Genomic DNA, 26644 nt, shown 5'->3' with positions numbered 1-26644 from the left:
CAACCACACCCGGCGGTGGTGGTGGTGGTGGGTGGTGCTGGAGGTTCATTCTGTTTTCCTTCCTTTTTCACTGTACGTAGGAAGAACTCGGGGCGAACTCCAAGTCGCTGCTGGAGTGTGAAGTGGGCTTTCCAGGGCGAGAAGGAAAAACTTCACCAACGATCGGGCATAATGATGCTTGATAGAGGGGGAAGCGGGATGAGCTGGCTCCATCGAGAACGGTTTTGTGTGTGTGTGTGTGTCTTTATGTATATCTAACACTGCCGAACAAACGGTGCGAGGAAAAGGGTTGTTTTTGTGGTGATCTTGGCGTCAATGCCATCCGGCGGAGGCGCAGAAGCAAGCGAAGTATAGGATAAGGAAAATGCAACTCGAAAGGGAAGCGAAGTTCTATTAGAAATTCGTGCCCGAAGGCAAAATACCGCGAATCGATTTAGCATTTATAAGAAGTAGGAGGGATTTGCCAATGGCACCAGAAGAGAAGGAAGTGCACTGGAAGCGTATGCAGCGCTACGACGGTGCACGGCGCTGCTTGTCGTTGTGAAAAATGGATGATACCATCTTCAGGGCGAATGCGATCTAACGCCCGCCAAAGACCGTATGTGTGAGGAACAAGAAGATTCCTCGCTGCAGATCGGAGGGCATAGATTCCAATAATAGCGAAACGAACACACAGACACACACAGACACACACACACAATAAAAAGAACCATAGGCCATACATTATCCGCTGTGAAGGCTTGTGCACGATCTGTAGCCGAGCTTCGGTCGATCAAAGAAGCGATATGCTCTCGTGGAGTCGGGCGGTGGGTATGGTGTGAGGGTTAGCAAGGAGCATAGAGCATATATGCGATTGGCATTAAATTGCACATGCTCCAGCGCTCGCGGATGAATTATCGGACCGATCGACCACTTCCGCAATTTTCCAACCAGGCATGGAAGAATGCACGAAACAACACCCGTAAGTAGGATAGAGTTCTGGAAGAGCGCGCGCTCACACAGAGACACATACACACACTTGGGCAAGAACGCGAACATGCTGGAAACGGCGGTTAGGTGCATGGTAGGAGTTGGAGGTGTACAGTACCTGTTAGATGATGTGCGGTAGAATGTTAATTCCTGCAGGTTCGGCTTCACTTTCGCCACCAACTTTCGATCTGTTCGGCAAACGGTTGTGGTTGGGTACACGAGGTGTTGAAGTTCTTTTGCTCCGGAGGTAAGCTCACAGTTCCATAACGTGTAACGGGTATACCAGCTCCACTAAGGCAGTAAACACCAAGCTCACACCAAACACACGTACACTTGAGCACAAATGCGAGCTTTTCGCTTATCACCGCAAGTCGGTTCTGTTACGTCCGCGTTGAACCCTTGCTGCAAGCTTGAAGGCACTTGCTGCACTGCTGGCGGTCACACACGGTGTCAAGTGTCAAGATGCGTACAAGACAACGTTCGCCCGCACGCTGCACGGGCACGATCTGTTTCACACTGGCCCTCTCTGTTATCCCGCTCGTCAGTAACGACGACGATCACAGCAACTAGCACGCGCACACAGGCTCTCACACACGCGGTTTTGAGAATCAACAAAGCTGCACCCTGCAGAAGACGGGAACGCACAACACCCCTGGTGGACGCTGATGCTCTGGTGGGTCAAACGAAGATCGGACGAAGGGGGGAACCGCATACACAACGGAAAGCACGCACGCAACTGGGGATGCTAGTACGCGGAATGCATCATGAACAATGGTTCGCCAATGATGAACCGGTGCCTTTTTATGGTCTCGCGGCAAAGAAGTCCGCGGCGTGCTGTTGCGCTTTGGTTCGAAAGTTCGACCTTCCGAAGGAAAAGAGACCGAGAGAGCGAGAGAGGGCGATAACGAGAGCGAGCGCGAGCAGCTCAACATCCCGCGCCGCGGTAACGATCGTTCCCGGTTCGCTTCCGTCTCACTCTGGTACGGGTGGTGCTTACGGCTCAACGGGGCGGGTTGGGATCTGGGTTCGTCGATCAACCCCTTTCTTTTTCTCAACCCCCGTGCACGCTTTGTGTACAGCTCCCGAGGGGTGTGCGTGGCGCCAGAATGGGCACATCCAGCTAAACCCCCTTTTCGGGAGAGGGAGAGCCAACCCCCATTCCGAGCGAAGCTCGCTCTCTCTCATCATCTCCCGCGGTACTTGTTTCTGTGTCGGTGAAGATCGTCCGTTCCCGCATTCCTCCGCATCCGTTCGCGGGCGGCGTGTTCTCACCGTTCGGCCTTCCCCGGGTTGTCTCCCGGTCTGTTCCCCGTGGAAGGGCGTCAGAACGAGAAAGCTGAAGATGAATTGGAACGAAACGAATCGCTGCGGGAGAATCGAAGGGGGTTGAGAAGAAAAGGTATGATCGTCCTCGAAAATAGAGAGCGGAAGAGAGAGAACCAGCGATAGAGAACGAGCATCGCACTCGGGAAAGAAAGTTCCGCCCGGGCTTTGCTGTGCACGATCGAGCGAAGGTTGGCTTTTGGGTGAGAATTTTGCTTTTTCCACCTTTGTTTCGCGTGGAGCCGGCGGCCAGAGCTTTTCTCATCCCCTTTCTTGGGATGAGGCGAGCGGATCAGAATTGGCCTTTGCGGAGAGCAGCTCTTCTCCGGGTTTCCGAGCTGCACGGCGCATACAAAGCATTCTCTCTGGCCAGGTTCGCTCTTCATGGCGACTTTCTTTTGCCACTTTTCCCCCCAATATGGCCGTTTCGTTTTTTGTTTACCTTTCTCCCTCTTGCTATTGGGTCCTCCTCTGCCCCAACGCCTCCGTCTTTGCTTTCTTCTCGATTCTTGATCGCTGCTGGCAGCATCGCATATGCTCGAATCCATCAACCCCCTGCCGTGCGTACGGTAGCAATCGGGTTGCCTTCCTACCGTGCCAGACGGTCTGATGTGGCTGATGTTTTTAGCGCCGGCCTTTGTGGAGCTTTGAATGCTTCGATTAATATCACCGGAGAGGATGGGGGAAGCTTAATGGGAGGGCGTTTTAGAAGAATGAACATGCGGGCCAGCTAGAACCGGTGGTAGACAAGAAAAAACGAAAAAAAAGGTAAAGGCTTGAAACAGCTATCTAAGAATTTCTGCTGTCATTTGCTTTGCACATTCCGTGTCGCGTTCACCTGGCACGGCGGCAGACGGAACACACCGTTGTTTGACAGGGAGAGAGCGAGCAGCTCAAGAATAACTGCCCGGTTTGGCAGAAGAATGTTTATGATTGATCTTCCGACGCCGGCCAAGTGCGCGAGTTCTATATTTAGAACCACCACTCGCGCAAAGATGCTAATCATAGCTGACAATCGGATTTCAGAACTTCAAAACAGTCGTTAAGCGCTGGGAGATAAATCGGACGTCGTCCGATGATGACAGTTGTGTGTACAGTTTGCTGTAATCTGTTTTAACGAGTTGTAAATGGATTGAGTGGTGGAAAATGGGAGGAAAGAAATAGCAAAACGCTGTGTAATTAATTTTGTGTAACATCTACAGCAAATATGTCGCTTTTGTTTGGAGAGATTGAGCGAGATTGATGAGTTTAGAATCTAAGAATTGACAACATAATTCCAGAAAAGCATCCACCAGCATTGCAATGTTGTTTTTGTCCACGACGAGAAATGAATTTCAACCACACGCTTTCCATTTAACAGCAGGTGTGTCATTCTATTGGAAGATCTAATTGGTGAGAACTCAAGTCCAGCAGCGCAATGTTCAGTCTAGCTCTAGTGCATTCAATGCATGTGGTATGGTTACAGAGTAGCTTGATATGGTGGCTGGTGGGAAGAGGGAAGGAATGTGCTCGGGCATGTGCTATGTTGATATATTCACTTCGAGTGGTAGCACATCTTATGGTAGCATATAGCATATAATAGCATTTACAGAAAGAGCAGCCATCTCTGGGACCAAACACAAACACACGCACAAACACACTTCCACGGAGCTCCGAGAGACGCTTTCCGGCACAGGGCTTGTACGCTGCCAACGTGTACCGGGCGTGTGTGGGCAAGGCAGCATGGGCATGAGCACCGGTGACCGATTTTACATGCGCTCTCGACAGCATGCTGTAAGCATAAGCATACAAACAACACAGGCCCCGGAACCGATCGCTAACGCGAGATCCTCCCACGACAACGGTGACCGTGGCCTTCCCTCGTTGGTCCCGTGTACCCGTGTACAGTTAGATGAATTTCAAGTGCAACCAAACGACCTAGCCGGAGAAGCGTTAGTACCTAGCAATGATGGTGGTGGTGGTGGTAGTGTTAAAAAAGCGACATGCTTTTGAAACGATCATCAGCAGCAACCTCTTTGGGCGTGCGCGCTGTGGCTGATCGCGTGGATAACGAGGGAAAGAATGAAAAGGTGTGGACCGAGGCGGTGTGGACCGAGGCGGTGTGGGTCAGGATGATGGTTTGCCGCGGTCCGCACGAGTGGCTCGGTACTGGAAGGAAAAGAAATGGCTCTAATTGTGGAATAGTACGTGATTTTTTGGCCCGAAAGTGTGGTACGCTGACGAAGTGAGCTCTCCCGTTGTCGTCGCCGTCGTCGTCATCTCGAGATCTCGTTAGGATGGAAGTGGAATCTTCGTTTCCTGTTCGAGTGTGTGGCATGGTTGTCGGTGGTTTGGGAGGCAAAATTCTTAACGAGTCAGAAATGTTATCGTGTTTTTTCCTCTTTTTGTTGCCCATGCGAGATGCAGCGCATGCAGCGTGAGGGTCGAGTGTGTCCAAACAAAGTGTGGAAGAATGGTGTTATTTTGTGTGTACGTGTCGCGCGAACACACCGAGCATTCTTTTCCTTTCTTGGCAAGTGTGAAGGGCTTGAACAGATGTATAGCAGCTGCCATTTCACAAGAGGAATACTGTCTCTAAGACATACTACTGGAAGGATTGCTATAGAATGCAAAGAATTATTTAAAGAAGCTTCAAGAATGTCAATTAAATTCGGATATTTTCTTTCACAACTAAGCGATTCCAGCGTTTTCGTACATACATTTAGGTTGCACCGATCGGGGAGAAAACATCCATCGAAAGCTTCAAGTGTGTTTAGTGCGGCTGATGAAGCAAAACAATATCTGATTTGGAGCGATAGTTGCGCCCGAACGATTTGCATCTCTTTCGTGACTGGATTCGCAACGGGCAGCAAACGGCCACGCGCGCTCATTGGTGTTGGTGCGATTCCCTTCAGATTTCGAAAAGTGTCCATCGAAAATCGAGAGCATTCCGCATCTCGATCGAGCGATCGCGAGAGCACCCAACTCTACAGTTAAACGCCCGCCGCACGGCCGATGAAATCTGTTTTAATTGATGTCTGTCGAGGTGAAATAGAATAAGAAAAACGATTTTTTTTTCTTTGCTCCCCTTCCGCGCGGTGAGGGTTTTGGGCTAACCACCGGCTGTGGTGTTACAACCGCTACTTCTAGCCGGACCAAGATCGTCCATCTATCGCCGTCCGTCCAGAAACGGTCCAGCGGCAAAAGGGTTCCAGGGCAGGCAGCTGATTTCGAACCGCCACTAAACGCTGCTGTGTTCTGCTGACGCTGCCGGGAGGTGGAAGAGAGCGAGGCAGGGCATTTGGGGTAGGGTGTTGGGTGAACGATTTTCGCTGAAGTACGACGATAAACTAATTATAGAACTACCGTTTCTAATCTAATTTAATCGCGAGTCTATCAATTTTTCTCCATTCTCATCTGCGCGCCGTGCTACGGATGCGATGGGGTTCGTTGCTTGTTGCTGCTGCACAACCGGTTTAAGTCGATCTTGCCGTTCGTTGCCTGTGCAAGCGGTGTTACTGGCACGTTTTGCTGGTGTAGTTGGTTCTGTGTGTGATTGTGTGCGTGTGTGTGTGTGTGTGTGTGTGTGTGTGTGTGTGTGTGTGTGTTTTTTTTTGTCGCCTGATTCTATGCTTGGCCCTTTTTTGTCACAAGGTAACGACGAAGTGCAGTTTTGAATGTTCATTCTCTGCCTCGTGTGCTTCGATCCGTTTCGATATCATGGGTTGGCTTTTTTTGTTGTTGTGCTTCTGTCTCTCGATGGTATTTTTGGTCTTTTTATGCAGTTGCTGCTTCTGTATAAGTGCTTAACACCTACATGAGTTTTATTCATTTACGTTGAATAAATGAAAATATTTGGTGCATATGAGATGAGTCAAGATTTTATACTTGTCATGTATGATGCTACTAGATCATTTGAGAATATTTTGTGAAGCTTTGTGATTAACTGATTATTTTGAACAAATAAAAGTCAACAACATTAATACTGTCGACAAGTTATGGTTCCAAGTGCTTGATCAAGTGACGTGTATAAGATACATGACGTTCCTCTCTGATATGCAAAACGCCTTTTTCTACTTCTACACTTCTGCATCTTATGTACGCCTCTTTCTACATGACTTTGCAAATATTATTCTGAGTTGACAAACAAATGAGTTGATGCAACGATTTTTGTTTATAAAATCCCTTTACATACATTTACAGCATTTCCTTAAATACTTCAGTATGTTCTGAAATATTTCTCATACTTTATGTACAAAAGTAATGGAATGAAACCATTGATTTGCCTAATAAAAGTACGTAATAAATCTACTATAGCATTGACCGTTACACAGAACATTGTAAGAGCTTGTTAAACATGTAAGTCTTGCGCTAGGATGAGAAACATAGAATGAACTAACAACAAAGGCCGTGCTGTTCAAACCATAACCTTAAACAAACTCAAACATACTGCCATTATAATCAGATTATACCCCTACGGTGTAATGGGTTGACTGTTGTTCGCGAGATAGTGCATAGGACAGTACATTGCTCTGCCTGAAGTCAACCAGAAGAACCTAAGCGTCCCAAGTCCAAAACCCGAGGACAACAGTGAACATCTGTTCGATCCTGTGCGCGTCTATGTGTACAGCGTTGTATTACATCGTTAAGCCATTACTGTAATCGACCCGTCCCGGCGACCGATCGAGGTGGTCGATAAACGCACACTTCAAATCATCGTCCATAGCTCGGCCATTGTCTTGCCGTCTTGCGGTTCGCTGTCTGGCGTGTACGGCTCGTTACGTGGCGTGGCAAGAGGCGACTGTAGAATAGTGTAGCGTTTCCTCTCCCCCCCCTCATTGGGGGAACATTTTTCATCCTACCTCCCCCCGGTACCGCAAGCATCGGCGGAGGCAGATCGTAAGGCCATTGTTTAGGGAAATTTAATATACGGCGCCATAACAACGCCCCTTCACCGGTCAGTAAGCAAAGAAGGAGTAGGTATCGATCGACGCTAGGAATGGTCGGGCGCGTTCGGTGTTCTTGCAGGGCATAGGTTACTCCACCGTTGCAGTGCCGTATCTTATCTACCTTTCTGGCACAGTTTTCCATCCACCAGGTCAACCTGTGTGTGTGTGTGCGCGGAATGATGCAAATGCGTCTGTGTACAATCGACATCTTAACCCATATTTTCTCCCCCCGGGCGAAGTACTTCCTGTACCTGTAGGGTATGCTTATTGCGACAATTTGTTGCTGTTGTTCTTGTTGTTTTTTTGTTGAATTCAATTTTAGTATTATCATTCCGCTAGTTAGTTTGCTCGCGTACGCTTCTTCGTTTGTTAAGCTACCAAGGGGTAAGTAGCGTTCTTGGGCCCTGAGAGGCCCCGGTTACCGAGAACGGCATGGGAAGAATTTTAAACCGGAACAGCTATGGGGGCGTGTAGGAGGAGAGTTGGTGAGAATAAAAGCACAACGGCGGAGAGTGCCATGGAAGGCGAACCCTTTTACACAATCTTCGTGCGAGATCCACCCAACAAACTCGGCCTGGCAAACAAGATCGCGAGCCCTTTCGCTGTGTCGCTGCTTGTCTCGATCGCTTCTGCACCGGTCCGATTCTTTTCCAGCTCCGTGGGGCCTTCGCGGGTACCGCCCTCTTCCCCATCGTAATGGCCCGTAATTGTCTCGGGTACCGGGTGGTGGTGGTGGTGGTATTAGCACCGGTACCGTAACCTGCACCGCACACGGTTGTCCCGGACGGCGCAGTAACCGTAAACGATGTAGAATTTCTTCGATTCCGAAATGCATCTGGAGCAGCAGGAAGGTGTTGGCGGGGCCGGCATTTAGGGTGCACGCGAGGTGGCGTAGTAGTGCGCCGTGCTAGTTTCGCCGTAACCGAAGCATGTGGTGTAATGGAAGGAACGGAGAACGGTCCAATATTTATTGCATAATGCAAAACGGTACAATGTAATGAACTGATTGAAATGAATTTTAATGTTGTTGAAGCATATTTTGTGTTTGACAAATTAAGGTAACACGACAGCAATTGTTAAGTGAAGACTAAAACTAGACTTTTGGTTAAGTTAAACGACCGCAGCAGCTTCTATATTGATGATGACGATTCATACATCGCTCTACATCATGCTTCACATTCCTTCAAGTTCCCTGCAAAGCTTTAATAGCCAATTTGTACTTAGGTCCAGCACCATCTTCCCCGCCGTCCATAGATTTGCTTGTTGACCAAAATGTGGGCCTCATCTTCGGCCAACTCATATTCCCACCGGTGGGTTATTGAGGGTCTAGGGGAGCTAATTTTCTGTGCTTCGTTTTTCTAACGCTTGGGTGTGTGCTGCGATCTTAAACCACTCTGCGACTAAGCAAACAACCATCGCGTGACAGTATGTCCTTAAGGTGGGAAAGCTTAACAGGCGGGCGAAATTATGCTCTTCCCCAAGTTTGGTTCCCCATCCCACCGGTTTCGGTCAAGGCAAACGGGGGCCGATAAAGCCACAGAGGGGGCAGGGCAGCGGTAGGGAGTGTCTGGGTGTGGGTATGATGCGTTCCGGGCGGCGTAAATGCGTCCCAGCACGCATGCAGATTTTTGCACACAGAAGAAGAGACGGGGTGCGCACGGAGAGTGGAGGGTGCGCGCGCAATGCGTGTGAGAGAAATGATGGAAAATGTGTGCTACAGGTAGGTCACGAGGGCCACGAATTGCGGTCGTAGGAAGCGAGTTTAATTTTTCATCACCACCACCACCCCACAACCACCACCTATTCATACTCGACCTGCTCGTCGGTGGTGGGGAAAGAAAGGGTTAGCCATTGTGCCATTCTTTGGCAGCCTTATGCCGCTTGTTTTAAAAGTTTGGCTTCACACACGCCTGTTTTTTTGCATTTCTTTTGTTCGCTCTCTCACATAACAAGTAGAAGCAGTGTTTGGAAAACATTTTACGGGAAACGTTTTTCGGAAGCTAAAGTAGAACGCTAAAGATAGGGTGCCGGTGTGCGAGGTATGTATAATGCGGAGCGATATGAACACTCGCGCCACTATTGGCGAATGAAATGAGATCCGCTCTGATAAATTGCTGGCAAGAATATTTGGTTCGTTCGAGCCGTACTCCGGACCGTAGGGACGGCTCAGCGCGCGGGTGTTGATGGTCACGGTGCAGGGCTCGTGCTCGTCCAAGGAGAAAACTCCCATATCTTTATGAGTGCCGAGGCCCGTCCGAGCGGGCAATATTGGCTTGTGGGAGGGAACCGGTACACACACACACACCCCCCTTCCCCTATTAATTCAGACGATCGGAAGTGGGACAGCCGGCAGAAAAGATCATCTGCCCGATTAGTTTGATCTTCGGGCGCGCAGATCAGCCCGCCCGACCGGTAACGGGGCCGGAAAGTGTGCGAAGGGCCGAAGCAAACAGGGGGGAAAGGGGGGACACGCGACAGCAATGGAGGCGTGTGTGCACGCGCGCGGCCTGATGGTTTAGGGGTGGAATTTCGCTATCGCGAAAACGGAGACGTGAGAAAGAAAGCGATCCCCCGATCGGGCCGCGTTTTCGGGCCGGTGTGTGTAGGAAGAACGGAAAACAGAAATGGGAAGGGGAAGCGGTGGTTGGAAAAGAAAACAAAATAGAAAATCCCGCCTGGTCACATCGCTCCACCGTTGCGAAGAACCCACCGACACACACACACACAAATACACAACCACAGAGTGTGGAGAAAGGCGGGAGGGCGAAACAATAGAGCGAGGAATGTTTTTGTGTGTGTGTTTGTGGAAAAACAAAACAACATGAAAAAGAATTGCAAAAAAAAAAACAACCCGAGCTAAATGGAAGAAAAACAAGGAAAAATTCGCGCACAGCGCAAAGATGATGAATTTTCTGTGATCCGTACGGCGGGAGAGGGGCCCTCCTGCCCGTGGAGGGAAAACAATAGCGCGCGCGCGAATGGAGTGAGCACCGGTGCAACGTTCCGTTAGATTTTCGGCCTCACACCGTCCTCGGGCCTAAACGAGTTGTCTGCCCCGGTCCGGGAAGGGAACAGCGCACCCCGAAACCGAACCCCCGTGTGTGTGTCCAGACTGTGTAACACTCGGCCTTCAGGTGCCGGTAAACAATGGCTAGAAATGGCCCAAAAAAAAGCTTGCAAAAGGAAGAAGCAGCCGAGAAAGAGTGACTCCGGTGCGGTTTTTACGGATGGCCTTTTTCGGGATCGCTGTCCAATCCGCAAGTCTCCATTGCTTCAGGCATTTTTCTTTTGAACGGAGAGGGTTTTCGGTGGTTTTCTTTACAATATCCCCTCCTGTCACCACCGTCGCTGCCGCGGTGCTTGTCTTGCGGGGGGAGAAAAACAACGCACCCAAAGATGTCCAAAAAAAAACTTCCCAGAAGGTCGCGAGTACAAATTGGTCAAAATCGACCGTGAAGTGGACTCGCGATTTCCTCCCCCGGATCGGGGTGATGGTGGCAGTGGTGGTGAGAACTATTATTGAGAAAGGGGCAATTATTCGCTTTATCCGGTTGTGGTTACGCCGGCCCACTGCCCTGTCCGGGCAAATGGTTCTCATTAAACGCCAAAAGGAGGTTTGACAAAGAATGGCGACCATTTGACCGCGATTATTGCATGAGTTGAGGGAATTTTTGTCTTCGAAAACAGGTAGAAGATAAACCACATTATGCTTAATGTCGTGCTGGTGCCGTAGAGGCGTTGTGCTGAGCCCCAAAACGTTTATCTACTACTCTCTTCAGTATTAAATTATGTAAGGAAAATGTCTGTACAACAGCGTGCCACGCAAACATGGCCATACAATTATACGCCTCAAGATTCCAGCCCTTCATCGCCAGGCTCTGCTGCTATCAATTGATCAATCAAAAACATTATGCTAGCCATCTTTCAGCTAGCCTGCCTCGGCAGCGTGCTCGCCATCAACCTCGCTGGCAGCTCTGGCAAAACGATAAGCGCCGTTTGAACGTGCACATGATTCTTATTGAATAATCGCTCGGCCAGATCTGCACTCGGCGATAATCGGCGCCGTGGACCTGTTGTTCGTTCGGCAGGGTGGATTTTCTTCCTGGCGTTGCTGTTCTTTACCCTCTTTCTTTTTCTTTTTTTTTTTTTTGCTAGCGTTCCCCACTCACCATTTGCTGCTGTCACGTAATTTTGCTCGACAAAACTTCGAGCCATCTTCCGGCACGGGAACCTGCTGCCTGTTGCACAGTTCGTTTGCCTGCTCGTGAGCCACGGTGTGAAGCGTAGCAGCAGAGAGAGGGGTTGGTGATGCTAGGCAACTGACAACACGGCATAGATAAGCGGTAGTTGCCGTTCACCCGCCAGCCAGCCAGCCAACCACTGGCACTGCTGGAAGGGTAATTTCATTTTCCCAATTTTCTAACTCCTCTCCCGCTCTGCGTTCCGGTGCCGTCTAGGCAAAATCCCCCACACGGACAGTTCCGAGTGGTATGGGAACGGGGAACCGGGATTTGGCCGGCGTTCTTCGACGGGCTGAGCTGATGGCTCATCACTGGGATGATCTTTGTGAAAGCATCCCCATTCTTACGAGCTGCGCAGCGCGTTTGAAAGTACGAGCGGCATTTCGGTGTCCCTCGGGCGGCTCATCCCCCTCTGTCCGCCGGCATGGAATGGGTTTGGGATGGTGGTGGCAGCATTTGGGGCTTTGCTTCGCATCTGTTCTCGATCTCAGCGCAATTTTACGCATGCTTTTCCCCTAACCCAACTTCTCCATCCTCCCATTCCTTGCCACCGTACGCCCAATGAGGCACAAAACCCGTGCAAAATGGTCATGTACTTTGGCTGCTGCTGCTGCTGAGGCCGTCTGCTTGGCCATATTTCAGCAGCAGCAGCACCGGGAAACGGTGGAAGAGAAGGGACCGGCTTGGCGGGGCGACTGCGTTGGGAAAGGTTTAACCAATTTTTCGAGTGATTAAATTGACTTTCTTGTCAGTCGTCGCCCAGTGTGTGTGTGTGTGAGTGGGAGGTGCGAGAGAAGCTGGAGCGAAAAACAGGGGAACAAACAGGCACGAACCACCGAGCGGGGTGGGGGTGGTAGCCGAGGGAATGAAACTGATACCTTCATTGCGTTCTTTGTGCGGCGAGATTGGCTCGACCGCGGCGGGACCGGAGCTTAGTGTTGGGATGAATTTTCCTAACGGTGCTTTTCCCAGGTGTCGGGAATTTAGAGCGTTGCCAGCGTTGCCAACCAGCGTTGCTGTCGAGTGTGTGTGTGTGTGTTTGGGCGTCTGAGCTGTGCTAAGGGTGGGCAACGGGCAGGAGTGTGCATTTAATATGCCACATAAAACGAGAAGTATGTGGCGATTGCACAAATTTATGGTATTTGTTCTGTGTGGTAGGAAGCGACTCTGTATGACAACACTGGTTGTTGAATTAATAATCAGAACCGCAGCAAATGTCACAACCAAGTTGCTTGAAGTTTGAGAATATGATAAAGCGCTGGAAACATATTATCAAGCTCTAGCAGTGTATTTTATTGCATCCTTTTCCTGCCAGTTTTTAGTTGTGTTATTGAAGGAAGCGTTTATAGTTTGAATCGTTTATACTGATATGTCCAACCTTTAGCAAATCTTTTAAAGTTGCAACCTAATTTAAATTATACAGAAAGTACAATTTATCATTCTTTAGCATGAGTTAAATATTTTTTGTAAAGTTCTATACAAAACGCACTAAAAAGTAATATAAAAATAAGAAATTGCTAGGTAACACTTGGAAATTATTCAAAAGGAAATAAATTAGACTATCAGAAAAATATGTAAATTATACGCAGGAATAAGAATTGGAATTATTTTGTTACTTAGTTCATCATTATTGTCATCATTGTTATTACTTACAGTTTTTCCCCGAGTTACGCGACACTCGAGTTACGCGAATTCGAGTTACGCGAATTTTGATTTTTGACAGTTCAGATGTCATACCAGTACAATTTTCTCCATCAATTGTCAAATGAAAAATAATTTGCATTTTTTCCAAAAGTTTTAAATCACTAAAAAGACAGAAATAACCAATTTTCCTCACCAATTGCATCAAGGAAGTAATAAATTACATAAATAAACTACATTAAATAAAAAAATGATGATTATTATAATATATTTTGGTTGTAAAACGTGATATTCGATATACGCGAAAATCCGAGTTACGCGAATGTCTCCAGAACGCATTATTTGCGTGACTCGGGGAAAGACTGTAGTTTAAAAGTATGATTTTTTTCTTAACAGTATTTGAAAGAAGAAAAAAACATCTTTTATACCTAAAATGTTTGTTGTTGTAATGAAACAAAAGAACAAAAGTTTGTTGTTGTACTGAAAAATGATATGCCATGCTTTTACAATTCTTGTCTGTTTAACATCTAGCAGTACTGCAGTTTACGTGCTAAATGGATTTTATAATTCATCACAATAATTATTTAATTATTATTGGTCAGATTCTTAACTCTGATACACAGTGGAGGTATCGTATATTTTTATGGCGATTTGATAAGATATACTTATAAAGCTACAGGATAATCGTTGTAATAAAGCTCATTTACATCGATTGACCGCATAGAAAGAGTGCAGAGATCATTTACTCGGTATATTGTCAGCAAAATGCCCGGCTACACGTCAGATACCCTACCGGACTATGAGCAAAGATGCCATCTGTTGGGTCTGGACTCATTGGAGAAACGCCGTCACATTTCCCAAATAATGTTTGTTGCTTCGCTCATATCTAATGCTGTGGATTCACAAATCATTCTTTCATCCCTGCATTTCTATGTTCCAATTCGTTCCTTACGCCCTCGTGCTCCTTTATTTGTTCCAAATCGACGCACTTCAGTTGGTTCAAATGATCCTTTATTACGTGCTGTGAGATTGTTTAATTCCTGCGCACACCTGTTTGACCATCACCTCTCCTTACCATTCTTCTGATCCATCTTCCGAGCAAATATTTAATAAGTTTAGTTAATAGGTATGTTGTTAAGAATTCAATTCAGACAGCAGATATGTAAATAAATAAATAAATAAATAAAAAAAAGTGACAGGAAGGATTAACGAAATTATGTAAACATAATAGCACTTCGCTGTGATAAAAATACAACTTTTTTTGTTTTTTTTCTTCAAAACTTGTGAAGGAATGAGTGATAAACAAACATATGAAAAGGTTTTTACTAATGTAACAATTAAACTTCGATAAGCTCTTCAGCTCACCCCTTTGCAATGTTATTTAGAAGCGATATCGATTCAAAGTTTTGCCAAGTGCAATCTGGTGCTACATTAGACATTATGAGCAAAGCCAAATTTCAAATTACATTTCCGTTCAACTGAAGCTCGATATGGAGCAACGAGACGAGGAATTAGGATGGAAATAAGGGAAATGGAAAGAAAAATAAGGGTTCGCCTTGCAAGTGACTGCGTTCATAACTCCGACCTTTGCCGAACTAGAAGCATCGGGGTCGGAATCAACTGGAGTGAATAATTGAAGTACGCGTATAAACTAATTACAAAGCTGGTCGAATAATTCCACTTTAGCAAGGTGTGTGCGTATGTATGTGTGTGTTTGGAGTGGTATTAATTAAGTTTCCTTTTGGGCCAATGCGAATGCCCTTTCTTAGTTCCGCATTTCGTTGGTTGTATTTGCATAGCTATAATTTTTCGTTATCCCCCGATCGGCTGACTCAACTCTTGGCGTTGAGCTGATCACGCAGGGCGGCTCAGCAGCACTACTACGCCAAACAACAAAGCAAACCGCCAATAACAAAATGTGCGAAAGCAAAGGGCGACAACCATGTGAGTGTAGCACAAGTGCCAAGAGTAACGTCAAATTATGGCACACACACGCTAGCAATACGCCGCAGGAATGGTGCCTTCAAGAACGCCACCCAGCACGCTACCGCTAAAGTTCCGATCAAGTCCGATAAAGAAACCCCTTCCCCCCCCCCGCCCCTTACGGGAGCACACATTTAACCCCCTCCCAATGTTGCTGTTCCATCCGCCTCCCCTCACCGTACTGCGAGGGTGGCTCATTTATTTACGCAAAATTTTGCGGTTTCGCTCATCGTTCTGCTGTGCACCGTAGCGTGCCAACCATCATCATCTAATTCAACGTGGAATGCAGTTGGGCGCTAGGGGGAAGTGTACGGTGCCGTTAGTTGCCGCCTCTGTGCTCATATAATCAAGGTTCCCCGGCGCAAGGTTCCTTCCCAGCAGCTCCGTCGGACTCCACGCTTGGTGAAAATTCGTGGGCAAAGAAGCAACAGCATCAGGGCGATCAGTCAAGTGGTGTGAGCGATCTGGATTTAGTACTGGCGCACAAGAGGCGCCCACGAAAAAGGGAGGCGGCCCGGGCGTAACGCGGCCCCCTTTGCGCAAGCCGGTGGGATCGATAAACAATTTGTCGGAGGCAGGCATAACACAAAATATTAAGAAACTGATTAAGCTGCCTCACTCCCACCCGGGCCGTCCGCGCGCGTAGCTGGAGTTGGAAGATGAGCCTATCCGTTCCCGGGACCCGTTGGGAGTAATCGGGTAGTGAGTGTGAGCACCCACACGATCACGGTGCTCACGATTTCCGGCAGCGAAGGTGCAGCAGATAGCAGCCACCGATTAGAGCGATTTCGATGCGCAACCTGCGGCCGGTGATGCGGCGAGTGAAGGTGGCGTGGCGGTAGTTAATGAGTTTTTCCCCGCCAGGCAACATCGCTCCCATCGCATGCCCGCGTGCGGCGAGCGCCGGTGGTGCCGTGGACTGGGAATCGATTTTATTTTACGATACCGATTTGATTTCCCGCGTATCCGTGTCGCATGCTGGTGCGTTCCGTTTGCGATTACGCTTCAGAATCACCACCATCATGCCCGGGGTGGGAAGGAACTGGCGCATAAAAGGATTGAGGTCAGTGTCAGTCAGCGCGCCGGGTGCGCCCGCAGGCCAATGCAAAAATTCGACTCCGCATGATGATTTAGGAAGTCCCGGATGACGAAAGAGGGGCAGGGTATGACGATGGCCAAGGGATCGTGCTCCTGTTCAACTCGCGCTGGAGTGTAGTGGCGCCTAGGTTATGTTGTTGTTGTTTTTTTTTAATTTAATTTGTTGTACTGCCACCGGGCATTCGCAGTGCTGTGTGCGGGGCACAGCATTGGCGAAGAGCGGGACGGCAGGAGACATGTATGCTTCCGTAGATCGTTAATTTAGAGACCGTTTGTTATCGGACGTCCCCGGGTGGGGAGGTCCGGTCCCGAGGGGAGGTTCGTAGACCTGGGAGGCATTTTTCGCTCACCTTCAACGCAACGCCCTGCATCGCTGGGGCGCCCTCGAAACTGGCGCGCACGCTTTTCTGGGTCGTCTGGGCCGTCGTCTTGGAACCGTTTGAAAGACGGCCACAGCCAACAACAAACAAACACAAAAAAAAAGAACGGCAAAGAATGGCCCTACCGCACACGGGGCGAAGAGAGAGGACACTCGTTAGCCATTCGGTTTGCTTCAGTTTTTCAGCCCCAGAAGGTTTCCCAGAATTGTTCGTTCCCAACGGAACCGGGCGGTGGCCGGCACGATTCTAGTTCCGGCATCCGGGGAGAGGATGTAACAGATGATCCAAATTGTTAAGATTGTCGGGTTTTGGTCGGGGACGCACGACGCAACCCCGCAGGAACGCTGCCGGGTGGCGACGGGTCATTATCCCGCTTGTTAACATTGTGGAATGCGTTGTGACAACGCGCCAACGGTAACATTTCATTTCGAAGCTAATTGACTACCAAGAGGGCACAAGAGAGCGCTTGCACCTCTCACGGATGAAGCTGTACCGCTAGGGGATTTCCACGCCCGGGTGATGCAATGTGTTCCAGGGCCCGTGTAGAGTTTTGACGGTGGTGGGCATAGGAGTGGGGCGTGAATGTTACTTTAAAATGGTAATCTTTATTGCACTTCCGATTGACTATTCAGTAGCGAATGTAGCGATTGGAGGAATTTGGGGGGAGTTACTGTGAGGGCTATAAAATTACAATAAATCTTCGCCGAACGTTGATGTTAATGTTTGAATGCAACAGTTTGTTTGATTTATGGAGTTCAGTTTTGTGTTGTACAACAATAGAGCGAAACTAATCCCGGAATAAAATGCTGTAATAGTTGCTTTCGGAATAATAATAAAGGTGTTTACAACGCAAAAGCCATCGAGAGCAACTGGTTGCATGCCTTACTAGGTGGATTAGGAACACGTGGACAGAGTTGCCTGCATAGAGAGCATCAACATGTTCGCTAAGCGTCCTGTAAAGCTCTGCATCAATGGCTGGACAATAGAGCTGTCAGTTTCAAAAACTGTTGTATCTCCACCACACACCACTAGACGACAACCGACAGAGTGGCCTACATATTCGCTACCCCGTAATGGGCCCCGCTCGCCGTGGTGAAGACAAATTATGAAACTTAACTGCATTTCCTTCCCAAAAACGTGTGGCCCAAATTTCCGAACGCCAGAACGAGTTTCACTGTGCGACGCACATCTGCAACAACGCGTAGTGAACTGGACTGCGCCAACGAAAGGCTATTTGAGTGACACTTAGGAAGGGTTTAGGTTTTTGCGTAGCAGTGTTTGTTTGGACATTCATTCAGCCAAAATCCGACCTGGGAAGGTAAAGCAAAACAGTAACAGAATCACCAAATTAAACTGCTCCAAAGCAACAATGACTGCTGCTTGCGCTCGTGAACGGATTTTGTCCACGTTGCTGGAGCTGAGCAGCGGTCAGTAGTAGTCGGCTAACCGCCGCCTGGTGCCGCCCAGAGCCCAGGGTTCGATGTTCCGCTTGGAAACGTCCCGTTATGAAAGAGCGGCAATTGTAACCGTAGACCCGTGCAGTGACCGACGACGAGAGCGGCCGGCCGGCTGACTGAGTGACTGACTGACTTAAAGCCGCTAACTGCCCGCTACTGCTGACACATTTCTGAGGCCCACGGTGCGGTGGATAAGAATTAATTAGGCATTATCGGGGTGGACCTATCGGCGGTGCTGGGAAAAAGGTCGACCCGAACGAAACGGTGGCGTAGCGTCGTGACAGTTTGAGGAAGGGTGACGGACGGGGACCTACGGAAGAAACGGGTAGAAGAAAAAAACTTTCCTCTACGATGGTTACCGTGAGCTGTCGGGCAGCCGTTAGTCTTGGCCTGCGTTATCGCGGTGCGCCCTCCCGCGGTCCAGGGCCACAAGGTCGTCGTGATCGTGCGATCTGTTTCGTTCCAGCGTCCAGATCTTCGCCCCATCTTCGCTATGGAGGGTGAGGGTTCCGCTCCGTTAGTTTTTTTTGTGAGCGGCCATGAGAACGAGGCCGCCAGAAGTGGTTCGCTAGGTTCTTGACGTTTCGCTTGGAAATGGAAAATGGCGTGAATTTTGTTTTCATTAAACATGCAAAAAAAACTGGGAAAGAAGGTTCCCGGCAAGCAGCTCATTGATTAGTTGTTTACCTGCCTGCGATGTGTTGGACCACTTGAAGATGAGCATCGTAGGAAAAATTCTAAGCTGTCATGTTTACACAAAACCAGCTTGAAACCCGTTCGCTAGGAAAACATGACTGGAAGCGTTGTGCCTGTAAAGCCTATGTTAATCTAATTCTCCCAACATTACAACAAAGATCGTCATTTGCACACGCACAAGTGGCACGGCCGGGAAACGATTGTGATTGAGATGTTTATTCACACTCCACCAAACCGTCCTTCGGTAGCTGGCCCATCGAGATGTGTGGAAAATGTGTGAGTGCGGGCTCGAAATCTCGGCGGTTGGAATTGCAGGAAAACAACAACAACCTGACGAGTGAGCACTATCATTGTTTTCCAAACATCGTTCATTGTTTTCCACCTTCTCCCTCGGGACGGGTTTGCGCTAGTAGGTTAGTTGGATGGTGCATAGTTAGCATATGAACTGAGCTCTCGAAAGGCATGCAAATCAAGGGCCTTCTCTAGATTCGCACCAACCCCCAGCCCAGCCCGCATATACACTTAAGAACTGTCGAGGCGCTCTGCCTATTGTTTAGCGCTGGAGAAATGTGTGTTCGCAGAATTTCGAACGCAGGCGTTTGTGTGCGTGTACCGATAGATGCATTCCTTCCCATTTCCCGTACTTTGGCACGGTTCTTGCACCTAGCACGGGAACAATGAGACAACCCGCGGGCCATGCCAAGCGGGCATCGTACAGATTGGAAAAGGGTGATATATTCCGCTGGCAGGTGGCAGGAAGGCAGCAGGTGCACAATGTCAAGAATGTGGTGCACGTGTTTGTTTCATGTGAAGGTGCGCAGAATATTAGTTTGAGCCATACATTGACATATTTTTACTTCAATGTTTTATTTGAACTCGATGTGCATGTATGGTCTTAATGTTGTATTATAAAACGAATACGATCAATACCACGAAATTGTTTTCAATTATTAATTGAAACAGTGTATACGTTTAATTGTAAAAAAGAGAAAAAAACATCTTTTGAAGATCAAAATAATCCTAATGTTCTGACAGGCAATGCAGATGGAATTGCTTATTTTTGAAATTGATCATTATTCTGATTTCTAATTGCTTATGTCAAATAAGAAAATGTTTAAATGAAAGGAAGATTTTAAGTTTTTATTAAGTTTAAAGATTAATTAAAAGAGGGTTTAAAAGAATTATTGATTACACTGTTAAAAACTATCTAAACGTGAAAATGTCTATCAAATTGGAATGTTAAATATGTCTTTGTTAATCGGTTGCAGGAATTTAGCACTCGAAAGTCATACAAAATTATTCAAACAAAATTGAAAGCTGGGTCAAACACCGCTTATTTCAGCATTAATGTTTAATAGTTGTTCATTAGTTTTGTATGATCAAAGAGGGAGATATTTATTATAAAATTGCTTGTACATATGTATGTGGCAATTATTCTACAGACCAAAAGTTATTGAAAGAGATTATTTGACTGATCAAGTTATGTCGCTCTTAACTAAAGCAATAATATTTCCCATAAAATGAGCTCGACAGGAAAATAGATTCTCAAACAGCGAAAACTACCGTGTATATTCATCCAAAATATCCGTAAAATGGTAAAACGCAAAAAGCTTAAAATTAACCTGGCAAAAGTTTCCCACCTTTAAGACCCCCCGAGTGCATTTTGACTCTCACCGTTAGTTGACGGTAGCATAAAAGGGCATCAAAGTCAACAGTTGTGGAATTGTGTGTTCTGCTGCGTATTTTTTTCAACTAATAGGCCACCAACACTGGGCTGGCCGGGTCGACCTGGCACGACCTCTGCAAATGCGGATTATCTTTGTGAGCGGAAGGAGGAATGGGGAGTGGTAGATGGTTCACTCACAGGTTCCACCGACCCGGCCATTGCGACTGGCAGCAGTAGCATTGCACTCGGGGTGAGAAAAATCCATCAACCGATACCATAAGCATCGCCATTAAATGGGCTCATTGTTGTGCTCACCCCACGGCCCCACACCAAGATGAGCCCCCGAGGCACGTTGAACTGCACCGTAGCGCGGAGCAAATTCCTTCAGTATGTTAATTAATTACCCTCCAAATCGATGCGCACCGGTTTATAAACCCGCAACAGGCCGCGCGGGTGGCTTACTTGTGGTCTGCGTGAGATCGCAGCGGGGACGGGGGAGAGCCGGTTTCAGTATTTGTCACCTACCCCTCGGGTGTGCCGGAATGGCTTCGTTGACAAATCAAATAACTTTCACCTCCTTGTGCAGGCGGCGGAATGAGTTCAGACTGTCCGTTACCCCTGTGCGGGCCTATGTGTGCCTGGGTGCAACTGTAACGTTGTGCAAATGAAACCCGCCAAACGTTCCCGCCGTGCCCGTTCATGTTTGCTGTAGGCGTTTGGGGCCCGCGCGGGGCATGGGGCATGCGGTTATGGCATGCGGAAAAACTAACTGAACCGTTCTGGTTATTTTTCTCATTTTGTGCCCAACTGCCTTCACTTCCAACTTCGCTGTTGCTGCTTTGTGTGTGTGTGTGTTGTTTCCGCATTTCTTCCAGCCGGTTTTCTAACCACAGTCGACGGTGGGGTTTCCACGGGAACTGCGACTCGGTGGGAGGGGAATGCGGGGAGGGAGGGGGGACCGAGCACCGAACGATTTCGCCTGGACAACACACCGGTACCGATCGGGACCGACGGCCTTCTCGCTTGGCCGCCGTCCTCCACGGCTGCCGCCGTAAGCTAAACACGACTTGCATAGTTGCTTACAAGTCGTTGGGAGGCACCGTATGACTGTTTGTAGGATGAGCAGAAAACGGGAGGCAAAGATTCCACTCCACACGGACCCGCAAGTACCTTCCTGCAGTACGGCAGTGATCTCACGGCATCAGATTCATTTCCAAACCGCAACACCTGGAACCCGTGGTACCCTTCGGTCGCGCGGTCCCGATATTCTGCTGCCTTTCGCTTCGTGTGCCTGTCTAATCCCAACACACATTCAAACCTGAATCTCATCACCGAGCTCCTCCTCCTCCTCCTTCTCCTCACCACTGCGCAAGAGAACAAACGGGGGAAGGAAGCGCACGAGCAAACGATCGAAGTATGACTAAATAAAAATTTTAATTCGAAAAGTGAAAAAATCTAACGGATCAAGCGGTCCCAGCCAGCTCTTTCCTGGTGGTACGATAGCTTTGGGGATAGGGATTTGAGCGGGCTCGAAGCGGGAAGCGGAAATTTGTGCCGCAGAACTTTGTCCGTGAGCCGAAGCGACGTGATTTTTTCTTCTTTCCCCCGGCTCGAACAGAGCTCAGCACAACGTTGCATTTGTCTATTGCTTTTGATCGCCGGACACGGACGACTTACTGCCGATGCTGTCTAGCCTTCAACCCTCAAAAGCAGGCCATTGGAAAACAAATCCGCCGGGGCAACTCGGCCAAAAGCGACTGGCATACTTGCAGTGGGTAGAAATTCGGTATAAACATCAAGATCACTTGAAGATTCGCTGCTTAATTGGCGTCTTGTAGGTGTAGTAGGTGTTCAGGTTGTAAATTAACTGCTGGGTCTCGTTACACTAACAGTGAGCTAGTTCGAGCTAAAGATGCCACCAGTTCAAGAGAGAGGGGGGTTACATTCAACAACAACAACTACCAACTGTACACGATGGTTTGAACCAAACCCCTAGACAAGTGCGGTGGTATGTGGGGCGGGTTGGTAAGTGGTTTGACCCGCGTACTAACCAACCTTACCGAAGGACTGGATCTCGTGGACGGTTGTACTTGGTGCAGGGACCCCAAAACGTATGTGCCTGCCACACAAACTGCACACCAGGGAAAGGGAAACGGCACCGAGCGTTAGATGAAATGAAAGGGAATGACAGGTCGGGGGCCACTGCCAGCTGCTACACCGTACGACAATTACCGCGTCGCTGGGTTCGGAACAAAAAAAAAACCGGGCCTTGGCCAAGGGTGCCCACTGCCTCCCGATGCTCTCGATTATGCTGCGCCGATGATGCTTGAAGATGCTGCCTCTGCCCCCGGTTTGTTCCGTAGGAAGTGAAAGAAGTGAGAAGATCAAACTTTCACTGGTTCGGCGGGTTTCTTCGGATTTGCTGACTGCCGGTGATGGTTACCTGTTTACCTAGGTAGCACCCCCGGCCAGGCTTCCAGGTCGAAACCGGTCGGGGCTGTGTTTTCATTTCGTTGCAATTGATTTGAGGCGTACGTACGGTTGTGTTTGCTCTCATTGCGGCGTTAGTGAGGCGGTTTGGAGAAAAACAGCCCGCAGCACAAGACCCCAACACTAAATAGAGGTCGATTGATCGTCGAGCGAGTACCAGCGAGCGCAGGCGCGCTCGCGCACGCCAGCAGAAGATCAGTAGGTTGTGCTGCTGCCTGGCTTAAAGTAGGACTAGTTGTGCCTGATGATGCTGTATCTGTCCATGTCGACCGATTGGAATTTAAAACCCTCTCTCCCTCCTTTAGGATGCGTTACTTTTCCGCTGGGAAACCAAACGACCGGTTGAGGTTCGTCGCTTGATGGGGGTGAAAAATGAAAATCCAATTGCATCACGGTGAATGGGTCATAAAATGAGCCCAAATCGGCAGTCTAAATTCCATGTGTATGGGCCGGTGCTGGTGTTCTCTGGCGGAAGGGTAGTGGACTGTCCAAGGAAACCGGTGCGCGTGAACTTCGCGCGAAGGTGTACTATTTATCACTTCATTGATGGGATTGAACTCAATTCCGAGTCGCCAGCACCACTCCGATGTCTTCCATACAATCGCGTGATCGATCGTGGGTTTCGGGCGGAAGGAAGGCTGAAACACCGAATGGGCCCAGGGGGTGACAGTGTAAAAGTAGGAAATTGCTCCCTATCGCGCGAGGCTTATCAGAGGAGCGTACACGGTGCGACAAGCGCTCCACTTGCGTGGTGAAATGGGAGCAAATTGCAGTAGGCACTTTCAATTTGTTACACCAGCCAGTTAGGTGTTGTTTGGCATCACACCTGCGAATGGCTAACCGGCTGTTGGCTGTTTAGGTACCGTGCTGTGGTCCATTTGCATGCGTGAAAGTGTCCGTTATGGGTCGAGTGTCACCACATTAACGGTAGTTTGGCAGTTTTAATGCGCTAGATATGGCAAGGAATCGAATGTATCCGGTTAGGTGGAATTGAATCCTGTGCCCAGTTATTTTATGCATCATGGAGAGAATATGTGCAAGAATCAACCGTTTGTATTCTTACTAGTCTTGCCACACATAAATGTTGATGCGTTCAAAGGACAACATAGCTATGAAATCTTAATGCAGTGGCAGTGAGTAAGTTATTAAAACTAATCTTTTGGTCGTTAGGCTATCTTTCGAGGTCACGTGCTGTTGCCTGCTATAGAAAGCTGATTAACGATAGCTGAGATAAAGATAAAATAAATAATGGGATCTAATAATGTATAATGTATTAAACTGGTCACATCGTTCCAACATGTTTCTCACACCAATGCGCTGCTATGATGTTTTACACCCATGTGCAAACAATAATAAATAAATCCGTTAGTGACATTAATCGTTCGAGCGTTTGAAGCATCACCGAACACAAGCAGATCATGCGAACATCATCGGATAAGCGTGCTTTTCTGCACTTTCTGCAAGGTACGTGTTGTGCGCGCCTAGACAAAAGAATAAATAAATAAATAAAAACACAGCCTAATGTTCTTGCACATTTTATTGAAAATGCTTACTTTCATTGCGGGTTGTGTAGTTTGCAGCCAACACGCATCCGACATAAAACACGATCGCTCTCGTATGTGACGGACGGTGAGCGCAACATCGCGCAGGCGTCGAACGGTCGCGGCCGTTTCGTGTGAACCTACTGAAGGGCTTTCTACTTTAATGCACCACGAAATAATCGCTGCTCGTAATTGTTTATTGCGTACACCCATCAAACCCATCGAATGGGCGCTTAGCTTTAACGCGCGACCCTTGACGTGCATTGCCACAGGAAAGTGTCGGTTGCGTGATCGACGTCGATCAAAGGCCACGGCTCGGTGTCCTATCACCTTCGCCGGTTGCAATGGGTGCATCTGCTGAGTGTTTAGCACTGCAGCGCAGCCCCTGCGAAAAAATATTACACCGTTGTCGCTAATGAATCGGTGGTACTAGTGGTGAAACATCGCCTCTTTTCTCTGTCATTACACGCCGAGCGTCGGGGAGAGCTTTCGGGCGCAGCAAACAAAAGCGATGCAATGTTTACAGGGCGTGCATTATGGTCGTTTTGCAAATATATGCACGGCAGGCGCGTAACTCCCAAGGCCGCACTGGGCTGGGTAGGGCTACCCAAAGTTCACGCGCATCAAGCTGCCATGCATCGACCTGTCACAGTGCGGGCGCGCGCGCGCGATATCCATCTGGCTTTGACCTTACCGGGGTGTCTCTTTGACTCATTGTGGGCTTTGGGTGGGACTGAATGCATCTATTATCTATTTGTTTTCACTCCTTTCTTAAAGTAAAAAAAAACCCCGAGTGTCCCATGATATTTGCCCTGGGTGCGTACAGCGCAGCTGTTGGACTTGGGGGCACAAGCGATCATAAGACGTACTCATTGTGTATTACCTGAAAGCTGGCACAATTAACGTGACTGTACTTCAAACTGTTCCACACTCTGCCGGGAATGCTTTCGTGCGGCCGGTGAATGGGTGCGGGACGATTCGACGCATGTGGTCGTGGGATTTAACGACTTTAGCGATTACTAATGATGCGCTTAAGCCCTTTTGGTGGGTCATTAGTCGATTGATTTAGGGAAAATGAGCCGCCCGTGCGTCCTCCTTCTAAGTTGGTGATTAAACTAGTTCGAGATGCAATTGTTGGTCAGACACACAGGGCTCTGCAGCGTCGTTTCGGAACCGTTTGATTGACCGGACGATTCCGCGGGATGATTAACGTTGTACTTAGTGGGACGTATTTGGGGCCTCCGAATACACCACCTCCGCAGCTTCACCCGATTTCCGTTGCCTTCCGTGATGATCATGCTCAGTTGAAAGTGAAGCATGCCGGTGGTGTAGAGTGAGGGGAACGCGCTGTGGACTCTTGCGGCAGCGGAGATTTGTGCGCGGGCTGTGCACACGAACCTGCTCGTGGAAGTGATTTCTCTTCCGTTCCCAAATGCACGTGCCTCGAGGGGGTGGCAATTTATGTTGAAGCGCACGGGGCGAACCAAGCAAAAAGCTAATGGAGCTTTGAAAAAGCTCCCATCGACGTTTTGAGTGCCTTCAGTGCGATCGAACACTTCATTTAGTAGAAAGCAAACTTGTTGGAAGTGAAATGGACGTTGGTGTTCTTATGTTTTGGTTTAATTTACGAATTAATGTGGAAGATCCGAGCGAGCGAATCACACCTTCTGTGTGGTTTACGTTCATCCTTATAAAGTTACTTTATGTTGTCCCCAATTCTTCGATCATGGCATCTTCAATGGATATTGCACAATGTGGAAATGGTGTTATGCGCCCCAAGTCGTTATCCACAAATTGTTGAACCATTAAACGAGCAGTACATAGGTGCATTGGCACAGCATTAGTACGGTTTTGCCGCACATTGCGTCAGAAGAACTAGAATGGAAAGAATTGCCATACCGAAACGTCGAGCAGTGAAGCAGTGAAGACACTCTAGCCCGAACCGAACGTGAAGATGCGTGCGAAGATGATTATGATTGAGCCCCAGCCGTTGCCACCCTTGGCAAATCCGGACAGTGGATAGGACGGCGTGACAGCCAAGAGAGACAGGCATGTGTCATTTGCTAAAGCTCACTGCACACACACACAGCACAGGCGGTGAATGTAATCATGTTACTGTACCCACCGTGCCCACCAGGCGTCTAATAACACTTACTGTTAATGCAATTAGTTTCAGCACTTGCGGTGTCTTGCGGGCTTGCGTACGAACACTCAATGGTAAGATGATGGCA

At 48.4% G+C, this 26644-nt stretch overlaps 2 protein-coding genes across 3 annotated transcripts in view; one reads left to right on the top strand and one right to left on the bottom strand.

Moving 5' to 3' along the window:
- LOC120898173 overlaps positions 1-1731 on the bottom strand; it is a 31242-nt gene extending 29511 nt beyond the window's left edge. Inside the window, exon 1 of the mRNA XM_040303649.1 lies at positions 1088-1731. The gene's annotated coding sequence lies outside the window, so the exon portion shown is untranslated. The remainder of the gene's footprint in view (positions 1-1087) is intronic.
- Positions 1-26644, top strand: part of LOC120898171 (nose resistant to fluoxetine protein 6) — a 78786-nt gene that overhangs the window by 31361 nt on the left and 20781 nt on the right. The gene's annotated exons all lie outside the window — the stretch shown is intronic.

Source organism: Anopheles arabiensis, chromosome 2 (genome assembly GCF_016920715.1).
Source record: "Anopheles arabiensis isolate DONGOLA chromosome 2, AaraD3, whole genome shotgun sequence".
NCBI classification, from domain to species: Eukaryota; Metazoa; Arthropoda; class Insecta; order Diptera; family Culicidae; genus Anopheles; species Anopheles arabiensis.
This window is presented reverse-complemented; position numbering and strand designations above follow the sequence as displayed.